Genomic DNA, 15,379 nt, shown 5'->3' on the forward strand with positions numbered 1-15,379 from the left:
GAGACACATTCCAAGCCAAGGCAACACAATTGTTTCGATTAGGGTTGAGGGGTATATTGGTGCACAAGCAGTATAGTCGTTAGAGTCTCAGTTTCATCTCCGATGTTGCTCCATTGCCAACATGCCTAGGCAGTACCCCGACGGAGTCACATAGGAACAAAAGCATAGCTCTGCTTCTAGTAAGCCTGGTCAGTACCCTGACGGAGTTACTTGCATCACCTCTCTACGCAGGAAGCCTTTCTCTTCTTTCACCTTATTCTTTTTTCATTTTGAAAATTTTCACTTTTCAATTTTTCATTTTTTCATAACTGTGCATAGCATTTATTCATTTTAGAAGCGGAAGAGGGATCCCAACTTATTGAGAGTATAAAAGGTTCTTCCTATAGAGAATTAGTTTATTATACCTCTGACGTTCTTGTTAAGGTTTTCCCCCTCAGCTTACTCTACTTGACTGAGCTGACAAGGGTTAACCAAAAAAAGCAGCCGATAAGAGTAGGTGACACTAGTTAGCGGGAAAGTGTTGTATTTTCACCAAGGTTCGCTTTGAACAGTATGAATTTTCCTTCGACGTATCATGGATTAGAAGTAACAAGTTCTTCATACATATGGAGGATGACAGATAACCAAGTAGTGATAGCTGTACAAGGCCTCTTGTACTTTACCTAGCTTGTTTCAAGAGTCATACATGGTTTCATGTGAATCTAACCTACGAACAAAAAAAAAAAAATGAGCAAACAAATAACAAAGCAAAGTAGAAGCAGAAGAAAATGCAAAAGCAAAGTAAGAAAACAAGCAAGCAAGCAAACAAACAAGCAAAGAAAGCAAGTAAGAAAACAAGCTTGCAAGCAAAAAACTGAAAGAAAACGCTACTCCTACTCCTAAACTAACAATGCATGGGCCTAATCACGTGAAGTGATATTTCCAATATAGCCATCGGCGCATTGGTTGACACATGTTGGTGAAGGCTTGCTCTGCGAGCAACCCAGTTGTGCGAACCAGCAAGAAAGAAAGATATAACAATGAATACAAACACACTTCATGTTTCAAAGTGCCCACAGGACATAAGTGAGTGCAAGTACATGAAGAGTAGTCCATGGGAATATCATGGTGCTATGCGAAACTGCGTGCAGGTATGAAGAATACACACATTCTTGACTGTGACATGCAAGAAAATGAAAGAAACAAAGACAACTTGCATCATGCACGTGTGCTTGCAATGTAAGATTCCTCCAATGCATAAGCGATAGGATCGTGTAGTTCGAGTGGAGGAAGCATGATCTGTGTGTGAGATTGATCTTTAATGCATACAGATGAGTGATGAGGAGCCTTGGGTGATTGAACAATTTCCTGATCGGAAGTGAAACCAATCTCCAGACAGTGAGGGCCTCACATAACCATCAACTCGGGCTGAAGTGCCTCGAGAGTCTGGAGTGTTTCAATTTCATCATCAGATAGTGTTATCACTCAGGTTGTTCCCCAAAAGTTGTAGAAAAGGGAATACAGCCGAGGTAACTACAGACCAATCTTTTAGATGCAGATTCTAGCCAATCTTCATCCAAAGAGGGCTCTCTCTTTATAATTTAGCTTTGTTTTAAGGTATATTACGCTAGTTATGAAGTATAAAGGTTTGTTTGATTTTTGGATGGTGATGTTCAATAGAACGAGGGTGCAAATCTGAGAAGTTCAGTCCATTGGGCTAATGGAGTCTATGAGGATGAACTGTTGGATGCGGTTTCTTTGACAGAGGGTGGTACCATAGAGCAAGGTAATCAATCATGGAACAATTTATAAGCTAGAATCAGATGGGATGGAGTCAGGGGGTGAAGGGCAACTAAGAATCCTTCATCATGTTGACAAAGGGAAAATGGCTAAGTACTACTAAGGAGCAATTAAGAATTCCTTAGTAAATATTCAGAATGTAAGAACCAGGGGAAACAGGAGCAGCTGAGAATTCCTGTTTATGCTAATTTTGAAGAAAACATTAATAATAACAGAGATTGAACTCAGAGTGCAAACAAACAAATTCTGAGTTATTCTTTTTCTCTATTATTCAGATCATGAAACATATATGATATAGTAAATACAGAAACTAAAAACACAGGTAAAAGAGACTTATTGATCCATAAGATGATTCAAGAATTCTGAAACATGGTCCTCTGCTATCAATTCCACATCTAGAGAGTCCAACAACAATGGATTCCAACAACTTTTGTATTCAGAAGGTTTTCAGAGTTACAATGTAGTCTAAAAAATGTATCACCAACCCCAAATACTTCACTTGGGGAGGTATTTATAGAAAAGTGTTTACAAAATATCTCAATGAGATAATATCTAGCAATAACTCATTCTACCTACTCAAAGGAGAAATAAATGATCTTGGAAACAGGGAGAAATAAATGAAGAAGTAATTGCTGTTGTGCTAGCCGCTCAGTTGGTGCGATGTGCTGGCTTTAAGCTCGATGAGTTGGCTTGTGGCTGCTTCCACTGATGTTTCCGCGCTGCTGCCCCGGCTTCCTTGGGTGTATTTAATTTTGCTTTGACAGACTGTTGCCCCGCATGACTCTTATCCGTTTCCTATCCTCCTCTTTATGGTATCTATTATATCCTGGGTAAAACAAAAGTTGAAACATGCCTATAAGATTTACAACATGCTTTTCCACCACTACTCTTCTAGTAACTGATGTCTTTGTAGCTTTCTCAAAGTCTCATCAGCGTCTGTGTACCTATAGAAGTTAGGTTGGACTGTAAAAAGATGTTTCACTTCATGCTCAATATAGAATAGATTTTCCAAGGTATTGTAGAGGGTTTGCTTAGATGGAAGGGCCTTTTCTCCTGGAGTACTTGATGAAGCATCTACTTGATCAACAACATGTTTATTTAACTTGTGTGTGTACTCAACTTGTCTCAGCAGGCGTTCATTACTTCCCACCAGACTTGGCAAGCCCCTTTCATGCAGAACTGCAAATCTTTCTACAAAAGAATTTACCTCCACTTGCATGTCCTGGCTCTTCCTCTCCAAATTCTGCATCAGGGTCCTCATGGTCAGAACTCTTTTTATTGTTAGAATGGTGCCTGTCTTGTCTTTGATGTCCAGCGCTGCTAGTTTTTCGTTGGTTTTAGTGTTAAAAAAATGTATTAACCTGTTGGCCTGTTCGGGCATATGTCCAAATAAATTTCTAGCCTTTTGAATTTCCACCTGGGCTGCTGCTATCAAGTCAATCTGCTCATATATAATCTGAATAGATCTCCATATATTACAAATGGATTGATTGATGTTAGCCCACAAAATGCCTTTGATTTCTCCCAGAGGCTTATCTAAAGAGAGGTCCTTTTCCAATGCTTTCACTTTGTTCTCTAATGCTTTCACCTCTCTTGTCCTTTCTGCCACAGTCATTTTGGATTTATCATAGCTTATTTCTAACTTTGCCAATTTCTCTTTGGCCTCTTTTAATTCTGATACTTGGAGTTTTAATTCCTCCATGGCTTTTATTAACTCCTCTGTGGTCATGGTAGTGCTGCTGCTTGCTGCTGTTGTTGTTGTTGCTGTACCTGTGGTGATTTCTGTTGTTGATGCCTGGACAGTGGGAGGCACTGCTGTTATACCTGTAGGAGGAGCAGTTGTGACTGTTGGAGCTATTTCGGGTGGCTGGGAGGTCGACTCTCCCTGCTTATCTTGTAGTGCTTTTTCCAAGGCCTGCTCTGTCTCACTTAATCTTTGATTCATTCTCATCAGCAAGTCCATCATGTCCTCCTCTGCTTTTTGCTACACAATCTCTGAAGTTTGTGGATGCATAGTAGTAGGCAGCTTTAGTTGTTTCCTGAGGGCAACAATGTCCTCTTCCTTATTTTTCATCAATTCTTTTATTCCTTTGGCATCCTTGGGATCATGTCCCAGCTCGATAATAATTTCTTCCAAGGACTTTATCTTGTTGTCCTTGGCTAAAGAAGATGCCTTCTCCAAATCTAGCTTGGCCGATGTGTTGTTCAATGAGTTCTGCAATTTGTGAGCCAACATTGCCTTATTTGCCAATGTGGAGTAGACCATCTCTCCAGTTTGCTTGTGCAACTCAATCTGGTCCATAGGATGAATGTCTTTGGCAAGGGCCTCCAGATTTGTTCTAATGTAGTCAGCTGCTGACTGTGGCTGCTGCACTTTAGGCTTAAAGTGGCTCAAGATTATTTTACCTTCCTTAATGTCATATGCAGACATTAACCTTTGCTGGTTGGCGGGGGTCATTTTGAGAAATTGATTATAAAGTTGCAGCCTCAATGGGTCATTCTGGGCCTTGATGTCCGTGAATGTTCTTTTGATATCAGAACCTTGCTTGCTTTGTGGCCTTGTGGATGAAACTTCCACACTATGCTGCCTTTCTATGTTTTGCCTGTGAGAGCTGGTGGATGTTTCTATTACTGGGGATGTCTTTGGGCTGGTTGCCCTCTCGCCGCTTGGGCTTTCTATGGTTTCCTCAATAATTTCCTCTTCAGGTAGAGGATTAATTCTTTGCCTTTTTGCCCCTGGTTGCTCTGCTGGTCCACTTATAGGTGTGGCCTCTTCTCTGTCTCTCTTCCTGCCCTTTTCCTCATTTAGAGGAGTCTGTAATGCTGGTATCTCTGGTGCTTTGGTCTGGACAGGAGGAATTTTCCCTTGGCCCTATTCCTTTGATGATGCTGGCTGATCTGTCATTATGTGCTGCTCTGTATCTAACACTTCTTTGCCCTTTGATGTCCCTGCAGCTGGTGTAGTGCTTTCTTGGGCAGGTTGTTGTGAAGTTCCAGCAGATGATGTACCTACTTCGGTTTGCTGAGGCAGCTTGAAAAATACCTGTCCAAAAGAGTCCAGGTCAAGAGTCTTTTCTAGATTTTTCATAGCTTGTTCCATTTTCTCCTACTCAGTAAGCTCTTCTATCAATGTGCCCTCTACCCACTCATCTTGATTAGCAAATTGCTCTATTTCAGGGATCCTACAATGTTTATAGGCTGATAGCCTGTTTTTTACTTTTCTTTCACAGATAAATCCACTTGGGTCATAGGGTACCCACCAAAAGCTCTTCTTTAATTTGAGTTGTTCCCCCAATATTTTATCAGCATCTTGCCATGCTTCCTTTTTGTTAATGATAAAAGGGCCTAGCTGGTTTCTTATTTTCAGCTGAGCTTTTTTCTTTGCACTGTAAAAGTGAGTCAAATATGAATTTATTAGTTGCCTAAAATATTGTAATGCAAACAGCCTCATGGGCACATACTTGGGCAACTTATAGGGGCACAACTCACAGCCATATATTCTGATTTCAGTGTGATTCTGGTAGAAGTACCAGTCACCTATTTTGTAGCATTTGGAGAGCTGTAAAATTTTCTGCATATTACCAGAATGAAGGAGGAGAAGTTCTCATGAGTAAAGAGGAGACTGGATATATAAACAGATCAATGAATTCACAGTAAGTGTAAGGAGAGTTATGGACTTCATGGAAGACTAAAGTCCAAAAGATCACATACGTCCTTTCTCCTTTAGAATCCAACCTTTTGATGGGAAACTGAAAACTGTCTGTTTGGAAATATAGGAACAGATGATATATATAAGAGGTATACTTGAAGACTCCTTCTCTGTCTAGATTCAAGAGTTGGTCATGGATCTTGTTGGAAATGAAAGTAGCATAGTTATATTTGACAGCAGGAGGCTGTCCTGGAGTAAACATGGACAACAAAGCTAAGATGGTCTCATCAACATATTCACTTGTCTTAAATCCTAGGACATAGGATATCATATCAATAATGAATCTTCCAGCTTTATTGAACCAGGCATGGTGAAAGGGAGGTGGCTCTTTGGGCTGGCAGTCTGGTCTCATGAATGTTTGAGCAATGCGGGTTATCTCTGAGTTTGGTATTTTAGAGCCCTGCTCAAGCAAGAATCCCATAGAAAGAGGAGCCAGAGGCTGAGTGGGTTTGAATTGTAACATCTCATTTATGGACTGAGGAGTTATATGAAAGAGGACAGTTCCAGATGGACTCTTGACTGCTCTTTGTACAGGTTCATAATTGGCACAACATAAGCGGATTATATCAGGGAAAACATTGACTGAGGGGAGGTAGTACCTGGGCAGATTGGATTCCCATATCCCATATAAATCAGAGTTACTTCTGTGACTGTTTCTAATTTCACAAAATGCTTGGAGGTGGTTTTGGTAACCAGTTAAGTCTTGTATTTGAAAATCCCTATCAGCCAAGGGCAACCACTCTAACTCTTTGTGAGGTGCATTGAGGGGGGCAACGTTCAGGGCCACCGGAGCTTCCATTGCTCAATTTTCTGTGATTTTCAAATTGGAACTTGGGTTTTTGTAGAAAAAGTAGGCAAAATAATAGTTCTGGGGCTTTTCTCCGGGAATTGCAGACCAAAGTCGATTTGAATTTAGCTCACTGGGTGAAATTTACAGAGAAAAACAAAATTTGCAGGGTTTTCGGTAAAAATGGGTAAAAGAGCAGTGGTTCTGGTGCACTTATTTGAAGGCAATAGGGTGAATTCAACTAGAATTTGGCCCATTTGGAAAATTTTGCAAAGAAAACTGAAATTCACAGGGTTTGGAAAGTGAATTAAGGTAAATACTTGTCTTTGAAGACGAAATGTGCAGTTTGCAGGTTGCGGGACGAGCTGGAGGACAGGACTGTGGACTTGATTGGCTGGGTGGTGAGCTATATAGTTGAGTAGCTGCTTTGGACGTAAACCAAATTCAATGGTTGTGTAGAGAAAAACAAGCGAAAAAGAGTGAAAATGACATTTTCGCGTCTTTTTAACAAAAAATTGACTTTGGCGGGCTTTTGGCGCTTGTTAGTTGGGTGATGTCAGCATGACGAAGTATTTTGTCGTGTAGCGGGGTGACGTGGCGATGACGTGGTGATGATGTCATGGACGACGCGGTGATGATGTCAGCAGGGGGGTCAGTGGGGGTGGTAAGCGGTTTTGGGCCCACACCGCTTTATTGGCTAAGGTGGTATCAGAAGAGGGGCAACGAGCATGTTGGGAGGGCGCCACGCGTCCCACTGTACGACGGGAAAACCACCATTCCCCGAGCGGTAAACATTGGCAACAGAGGGGGTTGCGATATGGATCTGGGCCGTTGGATGGGGAGGGCCAGATCCAACGGTTGGCAGTGAAAGGAGCTGGTGTAAAGATACGGTGCGGGGCCCGTCAATTAAACAATGTCTTTTAAACATATCGGGGGTGCCACGATTGGCTGTCGGGGTGTTAAATTGTTAATTAACACGATGTTAATTAACCTTCAATGTTTGCGTGCGGGGAGGGTTTTTTGATATGGTTTGCAACGTTTGTTGGTTAATCAAATAACTTGGGGTTAATTGACTCCAAAACCTTGCGTGGGGATGGTTATCACAAGGTTTATGATAAACCTTGGATTCCATATAACATTAATATATGGCTATAATTTAGCCGGGGGTCGGGATAATATTTAAAAAATATGGGGTTCTATATATTAATATAGTATGGGCATGGGGAAAAAATTATAAGGGATTTACATAATAAAGTTAATATGTTAAAATGAGAGATATGTTTCGAATCAAAAGCGCTAAGTTAAAGAGTCAAAAAACTTAGGCTTAGGGAAATGAAAGGGCACCAATCTATGAAGTTGGATAGCTTAGGATGATGGACCAAGAGGATTTTTACACAAGAAATGTGGCTTCTCTGCATTAAGTAGGAATGCTATTTTCCTTAGGGCTTTTATGAAATGGAGTGATTTAAGAGTATTGAGCAGATCCCAATCTCTTTGGGGGGAGGTTAGTAAGTGATTTGGGAGAAATGTGAAGGGAAATTAGACATGCTTCATTTGATCTGTCACCACATAGTTTCCATGGTTTTTATGATAGTAATAAGATGAATCACCTTTGAAAGACCAAATTTACTCATAAGCCTGCTTCTGCAACATCAAAACTGCCTACCCAGCCTATTATACCTAACATTTTTTCTTCCTTTTTCTTTGGGTGCATTTAAACTAGAAAACCCTTACTCTCTTCTTTTCTTTTAACTGCCCTCCTATCTAAGTCTGCCCTTATTTCTTCCAAGGGCTCAGATTTAGCTGTTGAGCTCTTTTGCTTCTCTACTTAACTACTTATCTACCAAGCTTGAACTGTTTGGACAGATCTTATTCTCTATTTCTAAAACAAGAAATTTAAACATGACCTGGCCAAGATTACGCTGTTTGGCCATCCATCAACTGTGACAAAATTCAACTAACTACATACGATGAAATTCTTTGCAAAAACAGAATAGTAGTGGCATTTTGGACTAGCACACTTTCCTGGAATAGCACACTTTCCTGGACTTTTCTTTGGGGTTTATTTCTCTTCTTTTTGACCAATTCATTCTTTTTGCCCTTTGATCTTTCTTTTAGGGCATACCCCCTTTTCATTTTTTAATTTTTTGATTTTTTTTGAAAATATGGAACCTTTGCAGCATGGAAAGGATGAACATATTTGGCACTTTACCAGTCAATCATGAAATATGACACCTATTGGTATAGGAGCATAACACTGGCTCCACTTGGGGATGGCTTTTCTTGGTGAAAAGCCAAGAACAACAGGTCAGATGGCCTTATGTACAATTCTTGCTGTATTCTGAAATTTTCCCTTTGTTGTAAGTAAACAAAATTGTACCTCTGTAACATATATACATTTCTCATGAGCTCATTCAAACAATTGCATTTCTGTTTTGGATAGTTTGTCTGAATGTTTGTTCTCCTATTTACAGCTCCCAAGGCTTCTTCTTCAATTCTTGTTTAAAGCAAACAAGGTAACCCAAAAAGGTGGTAAAGTTCCTTGACTGTTGCTCAAAATTTGCTACATATTGGTTCCCATTTTTATTGCTGTAATAAACTGCAGAAAGTAAACATTTTTATGTATAGGTTAGAGTCCTGACATATCAACAAACTGGATCAAAATAATGCTTCAGCATCCGACCATTGACTGGTCCATTTTCTGCTTCTGTGCCATCTAGGCTTTTCAAAAAGTAGGTGTTGTTTCCTTGTGAAGCCTGAATAGTAAAAGGTCCCTTCCACAGGAAGTCAAACTTCCCATGTTTTCCTTTATCTTCCCTTCTGGAATCCCATTTCAGTACCTTGTCTCCTATGAAGAAATCTTCTGCCTTAGTCCTTTTTTCAAATATCTTTTTAAGTTTTTCTTGTAGAACTTGAGATCTTTGATACACTTCTTCTCTAGTCTGCTGTAAATGAATAGTCTGATTTATTCTTCTCTGAATGTCATTGGGTTCTGCCTGCATTTCTTGCAGCAACTTTATCACAGGGACTCCCAAAGATGAAGGGAATACAGCCTCCATGCCATAGACCAATTCATAGGGGCTTGTTCCAATGGATCTCTTTGTAGTCAATCTGTCTGCCCAAAGTGCATTGATAAGCTTCTTATGCCAGTTTTTCTTGTTTTCCTCCAATACTTTCTTAATGATATTGATCAGGCTTTTATTGGATGATTTAGCTAGACCATTACCTTGAGGGTAATAGGCTGTGGAGTGGCCTAAGGTAATGTGGTATTTGTGACAGAAATTAATCATTCTCTTGGATTTAAAAGCAGCAACATTGTCAGTTATAATCTTTTCAGGACAGCCAAATCTAGACAGGATATTGGTTTCTAAGAATTGCATGATCACTGAATCATTGGCTTGTCTACAAGGGATGGCTTCTATCCACTTGGTGAAGTAGTTTGTGGCAGTCAAAATCCATTTATGCTGGCCAGAAGAGGGAGGGTGAATTTCCCCAATGAAATCTAAGCCCCATTGTTGGAATGATCTTTCAGTGGAAATTGGTTTAAGGGGTAAAGTTAGAAGTTTCCTCTTGCCTTCAAAGATTTGAAATTTATGGCAAGCAGTAACAAACTTTTTGACATCAGCAAACAGGGTGGGCTAATAAAATCCAGCCCTTAGGATTTTATCAGCAGTTGATTTCCAATACAAATGTCCACCACAATCCCCTACATGAAACTCTTTCAACACTTTGTCAGTTTCATCTTTTGTTAAGAAATTCAGTAAGATGCCTTCATGATTTTTCCAAAATAAAATATTATCTAAAATATAGAATTTTGAAGCTTTCATTTTTAGAAATCTCTTTTTATTTCTGGATAACCCTGGAGGAGCCTGTAGATTTAGCAATACATAAACTATATCAGCATACCAAGGTGATCGTAAAAAGGCTTGATTGATCTATGGAGTCACCATCTCTCGTTCATTATCCAGTTCATTGATGTCGAGGGCTTGAAAGTTGGTTTCAGCTATAAGTTTAGCTAATCCTTGTCCTTTTAACAGCTTTGTTGGTTTAATTTCAATGTCATATTCCAAAATGTTAGCTATCCACTTGCCCCGTTTGCTTTCAATTCCTTCCTGAGTTAGGATATCTTTGACAACAGTATTTGGCACATAAGCTATTACATGCGAGAATAAGATATAAACTCTGAAGTCCTTAATAGCTTTTACAAGTGCATAAGCCTGTTTTTCCATAATTTGATACTTAAGGGGTGCATCTCTAAGCGCTTTGCTGAAAAAATTTATGGGTTTTTCACACCCCTGATCATCTTTTTGTAATAGGACAGTAGCAATAGTATGCTATGATGCAAAAGAAAAGATTATAAAGTCTCTGTCAAATTTCGGGCTTGTAAGGAGTGGTGTTTTAGTTAAAGCCATCTTGATTTCTTCAAATGCTTGCTTAGCTTCTACTGTCCACTTTACCTTGGAATCCTTTTTCAGCATATTATTCAGCAATCTAATTAATTCAGCCAAGTTGGGTATGAATCTCCTTAAAAAATTGATTTTCCCTAGGAAAGCTTGAAGTTCTTTGATATTTCTAGGGTGAGGAACTTGCAGAATGGCTTGTATTCTATCTGGATCTATTCTAATGCCTTCTTTGGAGATGATGTGACCTAACAGTTTGCCCTCTTCTAGGCCAAATAATGATTTCTTTGGGTTTAGTGATATACCATATTTTCTGCAGATTAAAAACACTTGTCTGAGATGATCTAGGTGTTCCTGATCTGATTTGGAAAAGGTAGTGAGATCATCTAGGTATATGACCAGGAAATCATGAATTTCTTTAGCAAAAGCTATGTCCATGGCCCGTTGAAAAGTTTCCCCTGTGTTCTTCAGTCCGAATGGCATCTTTACATACTTGAAAGTTCCCTAAGGTGTTGTAAAAGCAGTTTTTTCTTGATCATCAGGGTGAACTAAAATCTGGTTGAAGCCTGAAAACCCATCTAGCAGTGAAATTCTAGAGGCACCTACTACCCTCTGTAAAATATGGTCCATCTTAGGTAAGGGGTAGTGGTCTTTTAAAGAGACTTTATTTAAATTCCTCAAATCAACACACAACCTGATTTCTCCTGTTTTCTTCCTAGTGGGCACTAGATTGGAGACCCATTCTGAAAATCTAATGGGTGCAATTATCCCAGCTTCATACATTCTCTTGACTTCTTTTTCAATTAGAGGGAGGAGTACAGGATTGACCCTTCTAAGTTTTTGCTTGAAAGGTTTTTGATTTTCTTTGAGGGGTATTGTATGCTGAATTACAGAAGTATCATAGGACTTGAGATCTTCATAACTCCATGCAAAAACATCCTGAAATTCTTTGAACAGTTCAATATATTTCAGCTTCTAGTTAGGAGGCAAAGTTTTGGACAATTTTATCATTTTAGGATTCTGTTTAGTGCCTATGCTACAGTCCTCAATTTTTGCTTTTAATGGCTGCATTTTTGCTTTCTTGGAATATCATTAGAATCAAAAATGTCTTCCAGAGGAGTTAATCCTGTGGGCAAAAAATTGTCCTTTAAATCAATAACTTCAGACTCTCCTTCAACAATTTCATCAAAGTCTATTTCTTCCAGCTTTTGTAACTGCTTGTTGGTAAAGTTTGTTGGATGTAGTATTTGAGTTGCTGTTTCAGCTGAAATGTGAGTTTCAATTTTATTTGCCTGATCAACTTCACCAACACTGCTTGTGTCTATATTAGTGCTGGAAAATTCTTCTTTTAAAGTTAGGAAATTATTAATCTGAGTGTCATTGTCAAGCACTTGCCAGTTTTTAACGTTGTCAGGTACAGTGGGCCTGTGTTGAATCTCAGCTATAAAATGATGATTAGGTTCAAACGGCAGTTTACAAGTGCTGGCAAATGTTACTAAACTGTGAGCATGCAAATTGTGATTCGTTGGAATTTTGGCAAGCTGTGATTCTAGAAAGGTATTGAGTATTTCAATTGCTTATCCTCTATAAGATTTTAATTTGAGGTCATTTGTGAGGAAGTTTCCTTTCATTTGTTGAATAACTAAATCAGAGTCTCCCAAAATTGATATCCTAACTACCCCTAAACTTTTGATCAATTTGAGTCCTAGTAGGAGGGCTTCATATTCAACCATGTTATTTGTGCATCTAAAATTCAGCCTGTATGCATGTCCTTCAGCATGATCATTTTCCATGTTATGTATCCAAATTCCTGCTCCAGCTCCTAGTTTATTCACTGATCCATCAAATTCCAAGTACCAAAGAATTTCATTTTTGTAGCCAGCATCAGGAGTTTTTAAAATTTTCTTAGTAGGTAGATTTGGATTTTCAATTTCATGTGGTTTCCCTTGTGTGTCTGTTGTATCATTAGTCACAGAAATTTCTAGAATTTGAACACTAGATTTTTCATTTATGACTTTTTCTTGTGCTGATGCTAAAACCTTGTCATTAGTTGGAGGGAAATTTTCAGCATTGTATAATATAAAAGAGTCCATATCAGAATGCATGGAATAGATGGGAAAATTTTGGGGTTTCTCCTGGCTGCTGACTACATATTTCATCAGAGTTTCTCTATACAATCTCTTTGGCTGACCAAATACTGAAATGGTAGCATAGGACATGTCCAACTATAAAGATCCATGGAGTTTTGCACCCCAAGATCTGGACAAAAGCATTCCATATTTTGGTGGGATATCTGCTACCACTACATCCATTAAAATTGTCTTGGCAGGGTATTGAACTAGTGATACACATAAATCTTTGATTAACCCTAGACATCTGACCTGGCTTGAATCAAAAGAGAACAAGTCTTTGTATGGCCTGGTGATATCTAGGTACATCTTTTCCATCACAGATTTGGGCATTAAATTATGGGAAGCACTAAAATCAAACATTGCATTGTGAAGTACTTTGTCATGAATATTCAGACTTACATAGAAAGGAGGAACTCCTCCATCTACTGATTTGCCATTTACTTCAGGGCCAAAAATTAATTCTGGTTGGTCATCAAGGACATTTACTGCGTCTCTGCTTTCTGAAATTTGAAGTGATCTACTGATTTGTTCTCTATAGACATCATGTTTAGCCAATTCAGACAGTGGAATGGCTATTTTTAACTTGCCTATTTTGGATTCAAGGTTAAAAGGTTTTTCTATTGGGACTTTTGCATTTTGGGCAGCAAGATTTTCTTTTTCTACTGTATTTTCTATGTTATTTTCCTTTTGAGGAGTGTTGTTATGAGCTGAATCTGTTTCCAAGTCCATTTCTGGAGGCTCCTCTACAGTTCTTTTGAGAGGAATAGAAGTTGAAGGCTGTTTGCTAGCTTGTTGGTTGTCTGATATATCTTCAACTATTGGATGATTTGGATTATGGCTGGTTTTAGGAAAAGTTTCTTCAAGAGGGTTCTTAGCCTTGGTTTTGGTAGGTTGCTTGGTTAGTCTCTGTTTATTGTTTTCAGGGACATCTATCTTTCTGCCTCTCAGGTTGTATTGCTTGTGAACCTCATAGACAGCTGTATCATATCCCTCCCTAAAATCAAATGATTCCCCAGATTGGGTTTGGAATTGGTTTAAAGTGTGAGCATCTTAGTCATCCTGAGTAAAAAAAATTTGTTGTTCACTACTAAGACCCATTAAGTTAATTTGAGTATCTTCTGTTGGCTCACTAGAAGTTGAAGCTTCAACATAGTTCTCCTGAAATGGAGGCCTGATATTTTGGTTAGGGCTAGAGTTTCCAGTATTGGGATTCTGATTTTTCCTCAAATTTGGGTTTCTACCAGCATTACTTGGTTGACCATCCCAAGATGATTTTCTTTCAATTGTTTCTACTCTATCACCAAGTCTCTCCATACCTTTAATGATTGCATCTAACTTTTGTTCAAACGCAGAAGGTTCTTCTTTGAAAGGTGTTCTCTTTTCAGCTCTAGCTCGAGCCCGTTTAGAAATTAGATTGGCCTCTACACTGACAGCTATGCTCTGCATGTCTTCTACGCTTGGAGGAGCTCTTTCTCTGAGCTGGTAATCCATGTCAGAATCAAATCCATCAGGGAATTTGATCAAGGCCAAGTCTGGTGGAGGTCTGAGATTTTGAGGGATAGCATTGTATACATTATTAAATATGGCACAGTAATCTTGAACGGTTTCTTGTGGGCCTCTTTTCAAGCTTTCATATTCTGATAGGATGTGGAAAGGGTCCTTCTTCTTTTCCCATCTATTCAAGAAAGTTTGATAAAGGGCATCTGGTTCAGCAATAGTGTTTGCAGGGAGTGCCCTAAAGCAAGTCCTAACATCACCAGTTAGACTCTGAACAAAAATTTTCATTCTGACATCATCATCATCAATTTCATAGTTCTCAAAATAATCTGTCATCTTCTTGGTATGTTGTTGTGTTGTGTAAGTGCCAGCACCATCAAAATAGGTAATTTTGCTTTGATAATCTTGGGGCATAGCCCCTGGATTTGCAGGTAATTGCAGGGGAGCATATCGGTTTGCCATATTTACAGAGGGAAGTGTAACAGCTGGGAGAACAGGGATAACAGCTGAAATATGTGCAGTGGATGGGGGAGTGGAAAAGATGGTTTGAAGTGCTAATGGTGTACTAGGAGAAGCAACAGTAATGGTAGAATGGATTTGTGATTTTCCAGTCGTAAGCTCAGTTTGGATAGGGTTCTGCTGAGGTGTGTCAAGGTGTAGACTAGCAGAATGTTTTTGAGTTTCTTGGCTTCTAAGGTTCTTAGGGATCAAATTAGGATTTTCAAAGATAGATGGAGGATCTGGATCTGGATTTGATCTGGTATAACGGATCTTCTTCTTTGGAGCCAGCTTCTGAATATATTTTTTGGTTTTTCTTGAAATATTTTGAAGGATACAACTTTTGACAGTATCTTGAAGGAAGCCTAAAATATAGGAGTTTTGAATTTTCCTGTAGATATATTAAAACAAGGAACTAACCAAATATTTGAGACAGTTGTTCAACACCTAAAACTAGACTGGAGATAGACTGAAGCAACTCTTATTTACTCCTGTGATTGCATAGCAAAAGCAGTTTCAAAGGCTAGCTGGCTAACTTCAGGCTCCATCTGTAGCTTTAAAAATAAACAACAATAAC

Source organism: Pinus tabuliformis, chromosome 9 (assembly GCF_031772625.1).
Source record: "Pinus tabuliformis cultivar Carrire ecotype Pingquan chromosome 9, CPIR1, whole genome shotgun sequence".
In the NCBI taxonomy this organism is placed as follows: domain Eukaryota; kingdom Viridiplantae; phylum Streptophyta; class Pinopsida; order Pinales; family Pinaceae; genus Pinus; species Pinus tabuliformis.